This window comes from Oncorhynchus kisutch, linkage group LG3 (assembly GCF_002021735.2).
Source record: "Oncorhynchus kisutch isolate 150728-3 linkage group LG3, Okis_V2, whole genome shotgun sequence".
Taxonomy (NCBI): domain Eukaryota; kingdom Metazoa; phylum Chordata; class Actinopteri; order Salmoniformes; family Salmonidae; genus Oncorhynchus; species Oncorhynchus kisutch.
Window position 1 is genome coordinate 58,491,855 of NC_034176.2, and position 8,353 is coordinate 58,500,207.

Here is an 8,353-nt window from a genome sequence, read left to right on the forward strand (position 1 = left end):
AAATATTTGCGACAGAGGAATCCCGACAGCCGTGCGGCGCAGCTCCTCTACAAAAGACCCATCTTCCCCGTGTAACAAGTACACGAAATGAGTGCAGACATAGAACCTAAAATCCCCCAGGCTAAAGAAATCCAGCTATTGTAGTAACAACCCGCGAGACCCGGCTGGGAATGTACAGCTTTCAGGGGCACTTCTCATCCTATTTGTAGCACAGCCACTGACGTGTGCGGTGCGCAGGTCAGTCTCTTTCCAAAGCCCCCCTTCTTCTAAAAAAACAAGTAGAACTTCTCCCAACAAATATTCACAGGGGTCTGCCTATAGTGGGGGGGGGGGGGGGTTCTCCTCATTTTTTGTTCCACAAGGCAAGTTTCATTAAAGATCCAATTATGCAAATCAGGTCCTGAAGAGGCAGCTGAATACGCAGTATAATAGTGTACAGTAATAGTTCAACACAATATACGGCATCGGGGGCAGATTTACGAGGCAACATAACTGCTACGCCTCTGTCCTTTGGAGGAAAACCTCTTGATCATAATTAAAGGTGCAGGGTCCTCTTACTTCTCTGCAACAAGCCGTCTTGACCAGGTTCCCCTCTACATAGACCCAAAACACACTAACTGGCGACCAGCAGGCCACAACCTATACCGAATCAGAGTACAAACATCATTGTGACCCGCATAGAGCTGGAGAGATCTCCTACGACAGATTTCCTTCAGTAACTACCCCCCACCCCCCCACCCCACCCCCCGTTTTGGATTCAACCCCCAGCAGCACTGCAGATATTCACCACTCTTTTAGGCATGCCAGGGAGAATGCTAAATAACACAATGCCATGCTTCAGAACCCGTGATTGATGGGTGGTTGCCTGTTTGTGTTAAGCTGTTGTCGGCAAAAATGACATGGCTGTAATGTTGTGCTCCTTTGCAGATCAAAAGGAAACAAGTCTTGGCACAATGTGCAGCACATTTATAAATCCAAAATGCTAATAAACTTCAAAAAATAGGCGTTAATGTTGCAAAACCGGCTGTCGACTGAGGTACTGTGTACATCGGGGGCGTTCCAGGACGTATTCTAATAAAGTATTTTTTATTTTGGAGAAAAAAAACTCAGTTGAAAGGCTACTGTGGACGTGTGTGATTAGATTGATCATTTAGACAAAGGCCGAGGCCGAAGCACAAGCTGCTCATCTTTCCCAAGGCTGGGTAAACTAGTCCAACTTAACACATTCTATTATTGAGTGTAAACATCAATCTAGATCCCCAGGTCCACGATCCATATAGATCTATCCCAAAACCTCTGGGAAGAGAAAGAGAGAGAGAGAGAGAGAGAGAGAGAGAGAGAGAGGGGGGAGAGAGAGAGAGAGAGAGAGAGAGAGAGAGAGAGAGAGCGAGACAGAGAAAGACAAAGACAAAGACAAAGAAAGAAAATGTCTGTGAATATATCTACAAATTCTAGCTATTTACTGTCACACATATACTTCCAAGTTGATGTTCCTCCTTTTACCAGCCTAACTGTCTTTTTAGTCAGAGGCCTACCTCTTCGTTTGAGCTCTAGCACTGCAAACCTCTCGCTCCCTGTGCTCTCGCTCTCCCTCTCCCTCATTCCCTTTTTCCAGACAGACAGACGCTCCTTCTGGTGGCACCCTGGCATGAGGCAATTGAGTCAAGCTCATCCGTCATCACCTCATCTGTCGGCCCAGTCCTTATTCTTACATCACACTGACGTCTATGATTACTATCCGGAACAACAACAAAAACGTTGGACATTCACATCCTTGTCGCTCTCATATCCATACACATATACACACACACACCTGTAAAACCAATATATGCTGTATGACACATGTGACAAGAGAAGTGTGGAGCGCCACAGCTTTACAGACGAAAACAGGACCTAACTTCACAAGCGTGAGACGTGAACATCTCGTCTCTGTAGCACTCGTGTGTTCGAACACAGGGCTTCATGACATGTGTCAGAAGACATAGGGTCTATTAACCATCATCTCTCCAAAGTGAACCTTCTAAATCAAGGTCACCATACTACAAGGCTCACCACAGCCTAGCCTATTTGTTATGTGTTATGCCCCCAGCTTGCCTTCCAGCCCGCTCCTGAAACAGCCCCTCCTGCCTGCCAAACTATACTGAGGGGGGGGGGGGGGGTAAAGCCACAGGGGTAAAGGCCTTAGCCTTTGGAGCCAGAGGGGATGGGGGCTCCACTGCACATATCAATTAATACCTAATCGCCAGGCCTCGCCTGCCATACCGTCCCACAAGAGACCCTGGCTACTGCCGTACATCTGGAAGACAATTTCGACCAATTAAAAGGAGCCGAGAATCATTTAAGAGTGGGATGGCTGTTTGATCACGTCTCTGACTGCTCTCCTGCTCCGGCTACAGTTGACTGGCTGCAGATTGACAGGTCCGGGAGAGGAGCACTGATGCCATGCCCATGCCATGTTCTCTCTCATCTTCTCATCCTCCTCTCTCTCTCTCTCTCTCTCTCTCTCTCCCTAAAGATGTGCACCACCGTGGCTTGTCATGGCCCACGGAGCAACAGACACAGGTAAAATAGGATACATTGCAATACTGACCACTAAACAGGTTGACGAACTAGTTGAAACACGGCACCTGTGATGCTTAGGAACGCGATTTAATTCAATAAGAACAAAACATGAGATTTAAAGATGGGATTAGGAATATAACACCAAATTCACAATAGAGCATACACATGACCAACATTTTGAATCTGTCAAATCAATTGTTTGAACTATGTGAAATGTGATAGCCTGTCATAACACTCATGGCATTCTTGCACAATTCATGATGATGATAATAGTAATCATAGTAATAATAATGTAATAATAAAATACATTTCCCCCACATTTTGTAGCAAACCAGTCAAGTATCTCCAGGACAACACACACAGGAGCTGCAACTACATAGCAGTTAGTAAAGTAACACTTTCTCTTCTCTCAATAACACCTCTCACAATTCATTGTCATTCTCCTAACTATCGGTAATTGCATGGAGGCTACTGTAGGGCCCCGATCTGTAATTCAGTGCACTTCAGTGGGACTGTTGTCCATCGCTTTTTCATCTCAATAAGAAAATAAAAAGAACTGACACAAAAAAAAAGGTTCACGCCCAGACACTATTACAGACATAATATCCGCCTGGCAAATACCATTAAACAATGACAGTGGTTTACTCGGACTGTGCATCTGGGCATCCTATTTGTTCATTTCCTTTGACAATGAATCTAAGGAATAAACATTTATCGCAAACTCAACTTTGCGGAAGATACAAAAAAAAGTGAAACAATGTGATGGACGTTGTGTAACGCTGCGTTACGGTTGAGGGGGTCTTGTGTCTTCTCGGCCATTGTAGCCTAGGCTACTGTTTTAATTTGCTGCCTTCCAGTTGGGTTCATCTCATACCTGGTTCATCTGTGTTTACATGGGAGGATCGCTCCCTTCTACTCAAGGTGAAAGGCTGCTCGGTTGGATGAGGGACACCTGCAGACAAGTCCTGCCGGGGAGAGTTTGAAGCACTGGCAGTGCAACGGGTAGCCTGTGTTTTATCCCACGAAATGATACATAATAGACTCGTACAAAGGCAATTTGAACATTTTGGGTTTATCAGCATGTCTGGGAATATATTTACCCTGACATATTTCAGATTCACAGAGCAAGAAACGAAACATCTAAACCCACACCGACATAATCTATATGCACTTTAAATATATCATTTATATTTTGGAACATTTACATTAGGCAACGTGCATTTCTCTATATCTTATGAAGGTTGTGGCATACGCTACTCGCTAGACACGACCTCGTTCCCGATTAAGTTATAGGCTATGCTACGTCCCTTTCATACAATTATTTGTCATGAGTACCTTTTTTATTCATTGCCGAATCGCTATAACTTTTGCAAATGTGGATACATTTCCCCCAAGCAGCTGCGTTTTGAATCAGTCGTTCAAATCTGAATTTCTCCAGTGATATGTGTGTTGTCTACATAAAATGTTTTAAAGCGTGATATGACATTTAGCCCTCAGTTGTTGAATGCTATCATAACGTTCCTCAAAGCATAATGCATGGCTGCTATTCATAAGAGGTCGATCACAGCACAAAATGGCAGGTCTCACCGGCTCTTCCATCTCACAAGTTTTGACACATGGCATGCAGCGGATAACTTTAATCCTATTTCTCCAACAATATGCACTCAGGTTAGCTGAAATTCTAAGCAAAACCCCTAGGGATGTGATGAGAAAGTTTCCGAGGCAGATTGTATGAGGAACAGTTTATACTTCATTAAAAGTAGTCGCAAATATCCGCCTGTGCTATGCATGTCATGTGTCCAATACGTTTATGCACACTCCGTTGTCTATTTTAAACGTCTGGAATATACAACTTTTACATATGACTATTATGAAATCATTGAAATAAAAAAAGAGAATAGTTGGTTCTGAGTCGCTGTTCAACGTCTTCCCATGCTTTCATTATGTAGACTAAATGTTTTCCACCCTGACAACCCCGCATGCTAACGTCACCGCTATGGATATTTAATTATACTGTATTTTTTGATCACGTAGAGAAACAGGCCCCATTGAGATGATACAATAAAAATAACATTTATTCAAACTGACTTTCAAAAGCGAAACGCCTTCGAGTTACCATTCCGAACCCCATTAAACCCATGCGTAAGCTTCGCACTTCTTACCTTTACATTTGAAGTAGCGCGAAGAAACTCCTGTCTGTAAACGATGCCTTGGTGAGAGATTGTGTTCATTGAATAATGAGGCATGTCCATATGATTGACCAGATCATTTTCTTTCGCTGAAGGGGGAAAAGTGCGCTTCGGACCTGTTACGATGGTCCAATGCAGAATTATCTATCTTACTGTTCCGCACATATCCTGAGTAAACAATTGCGTTTTATTTCATTCGGTCTGTTTTTTTCCCCAGGCCAAACGTGTTCATTGATACTAATCACTCAGCATCACAACATATTTCCATCTTTGAGCTTGGACTCTCCCTATCTGGTAGGTGAAATGCATTGTACCGTCAAAAAAAGCAGTCCATTGTAGTCCGCCGCGTTATTCACAGCAACTAGATATAGGTCTTGCGGCATTCGGCATTGCTGGAGCTAAGAGCGTAACCCAAGATAAAACAACACGGTAAATAATATTAATCTCTTATCGTAGGCTACATTTCCCCCGTGTTGCGGTAAAAAAAAAAAGCATTCCCAACCTCGCAGCTTGTTTCTGACCTTGAGCTCCGGTAAACACTCTTATTAAAATCTGTCTATTCTCATCAGAAGCCATTCACTTTGTCATTCTTGTTACGTTGACACCGTGTATAATTTGGCTTTGATACATGTAGTCCGCGACCATGCAGTGAACACATAACAACTGAACACATATAATGTTGTAAAAGTACATGTCCTTACCTTTTCAGTTAACTATTTCAAGTATTTTTCTTCCAAAAAAAACTCCAGGGTAAATCGGTGTAGTCTGCGCGTCCTGAGCATCAGTCACAGCTCTAGTGCTTAAGAGAAGTAATCAGTGATAAAATGACGTTCATCTCACTGTAACCTTGTGGCGTATTTAATGTAAATAAGCCAGTTATGTTGCCAATCGCATGCATACAAACGCAAACTGGTCCTGAGGGAGGCTTTTTTTTCAGGTGCCCTGACGAACCAGGTTTATTCTAACAACATGCATGGGAGCGCTTTTTGAAGCCATGGGCTAGGAATTAAGCACATTTATTAGTAAATATGATATTTAAAACAACCAAGCTGTTCAACAAGGCCACGTCGTACCTTATTAAAACAGAAAGAGAAAAGTCCAATATTAAACGCGCTCACCCAACGGTTCCAAGTAACCTGGGGAAATGATTTAAAGAGCTGTATACTTCGTCGAGGACTCTAAACTTTTTTTGGCATAACTTTTGCGGTAGGACAGAGATGCACAGGCCGACCTTTCATTCTCCTAAATGTTCGCACAAAGATGGTTTGATATATTATGTTTCTCTATGTGGTGGAAGGAGCGGTATATAATGCAATTATAGTTTCAGTGTTCCGGCGTTGACGAAGCAATTGCTTAAATAGACTCTTTCTTATGGGATTATATAATGATTATGGTGTAATTATCGGAACGGTTTGGTAATAATAAAAAGTATCACATACTACTATGGACGGTTGGTTTTCTAGAATGTAAGGGCATGTGACTCTGGGACGATGATAAGAGCGAGCAAACGTGGAGAGGTCGACAAAGAGGAGGACGGTGATGGTTCGGCCAAACGCAGACGGATTGATTATTCAAAATGTCCTCGAACCATGGGACACATCATCGCATTGATCGAGATGATATCAAATCCTGTATATAACCAGACAGAAGTCCCACACCGGACTCCCTGGTCGTATTTATACGGGGAGATAGAACAGCTGTGAGCGTATGGTCTCCCCTTTCCACTTGTGCCAAGGCGGTGTGTGACTCAAGGATACTCACACGCAACTGCTCAGTGTGGTAGTATGACAGTGAACTAATGTGTTATGAGCACATGCCACTCCATCTGTGTATGACACTGATATATATATACGTTGGTGTGTTACAGCTTGATTCAAGTGTGAGTGTAGGGCCTACAATGAGCCTAATTGGAGTGGATTATAACTCTATTGGATCTTGGACATCTTGTGATTTAAAATGGAACTTTAAATCAGAGTAAAAAGGGATAGCTAGTAGCTATTGGTTTTATGGCTATACTGCTGTGTGTTTATTTTTTAACTACATTGTTTGATTGTGTTAGCCTACGTTGTTATGAGCTTTTCTTGTCTTATTTTTTTCTTCATTTATAGTGTTATCTTTTTTTCAGTGGAACATTAATAGATAATCCAGAAGGAAAGATCCCGGCTGCGCTTTCTTTTCCTTCCAGACAAAACATATTTTTTTAAAGATAGTCCACATATATTATTCACTATGAAAATCAGATTCTCATGCTACCCCTTAAACGGTTAGGAATTCAGCATGCATTTTCCAGTTTGATGTGTATGAAATTCTTTTTTTTGAACAAATTCCAAAATAAAAGTTTGTCTCTAAAGGAATTAGCATAACTAACCCATCAATAATATCGCTATCTCTATGGGAATGATAGCGAGAGCAGTAGGGGTGTTCCTCTTCTCAATTCTTCATGGATCAACAGCGCGTTCTCGGTTTCTTTTGAACTTGTTATAGCAAGTCAAGTGATTCTTTATCGGTGACAGGCTTGACAATGCGACGGGGATGTGAAAGCAGGTCAAAAGGAAGTTGCCATATGGATTTAAACATGCACATTTCGAACAATATAGCACGGGTATGTCCCATAAATATACCCTGCATTTAAATAATTGTGCATTACGGTGCAGGGAATAACACATGAACATACAACATTAGCTTCCTTGAACTAATAAACTATTCCCTTCACTTAAAATGCATGCCTATTGGCCTATTTTATTTATTTGGTCTTTTTCTGTCCAATTCAGACAACACATCATTTTTCATGTTTTAATTTGACTTTTAAAAGACTTGAATTAATACAGTAGCCTATAGAAAATAGAATATAGGCCTGTATGCAAAATAGGACCAACATTTCAAATCTAAAGGCAGACAGCCACAAACAAGTAAAGATTACAGTTAACTTTTACAGCACTATTCTACCTACATTTAGCAACAGGTGCTCCAGATGAGAAAAAGGGAGTCACAACAAGAGACCTCTTTAGGGCAATACACTTATTGACTGACATTCCTGAGGATATTTTGGAAATGGACTTCTACCAAGCATTTATTTCTATCATTATATTCCTTCATATAAAAACAAATCGATGAATATTCATGAAAAATAATACACTGATCATTGACATTTCATTACTGCATGTCACATGTAGAAGTTTCCGGTACTTCCCTGCCTCCTGTACGTGGACCCCCTCCCAATAACTTTACTTGTATATTTTACATATTGCAATAGGAGGATAGAGATTTGACAGAGTGAACAGATACTAGAAGTCAACGGTGCTGTCGACAAAGCTAGGGTTTGGGGGGGTCAGGGGTCAGGGAGGGGAGGGGAGCACAGAGCAGGGTGTTGGACAGTCCTTCCAGGCCCATAAGACTGATGTTTCTGACTACCAGCTGAAGATGGCTCTGCTTATGGACTATATGCTTGGAAGGCATCCAAGCAAACATGCTTGAAAAACAGACTCGCCACTGTTCACTTCTCAACTAAACTAAGATGTTACTCCTTCAGTCTCCTCTCCGTGTACTCTTGGATGTGGCCCTGCTTGTAGTCATTTCAAACCTCAGCTCAATTGCAAATTAGT

General features: G+C 42.0%; 1 protein-coding gene across 8 annotated transcripts in view; it reads right to left on the bottom strand.

Annotated features, from left to right (window-relative positions):
* Positions 1-5,725, bottom strand: part of znf536 (zinc finger protein 536) — a 179,810-nt gene extending 174,085 nt beyond the window's left edge. For 2 of the 8 annotated variants that reach the window (XM_031809492.1, XM_031809486.1), the window contains exon 1: positions 4,725-5,262. The gene's annotated coding sequence lies outside the window, so the exon portion shown is untranslated. Of the gene's footprint in view, positions 1-4,724; positions 5,265-5,452 lie in introns of those variants that run through there. The other 6 variants (XM_031809516.1, XM_031809511.1, XM_031809490.1 and 3 more) reach the window with 5 other exon arrangements.
* Positions 5,726-8,353: the final 2,628 nt, after the last annotated feature.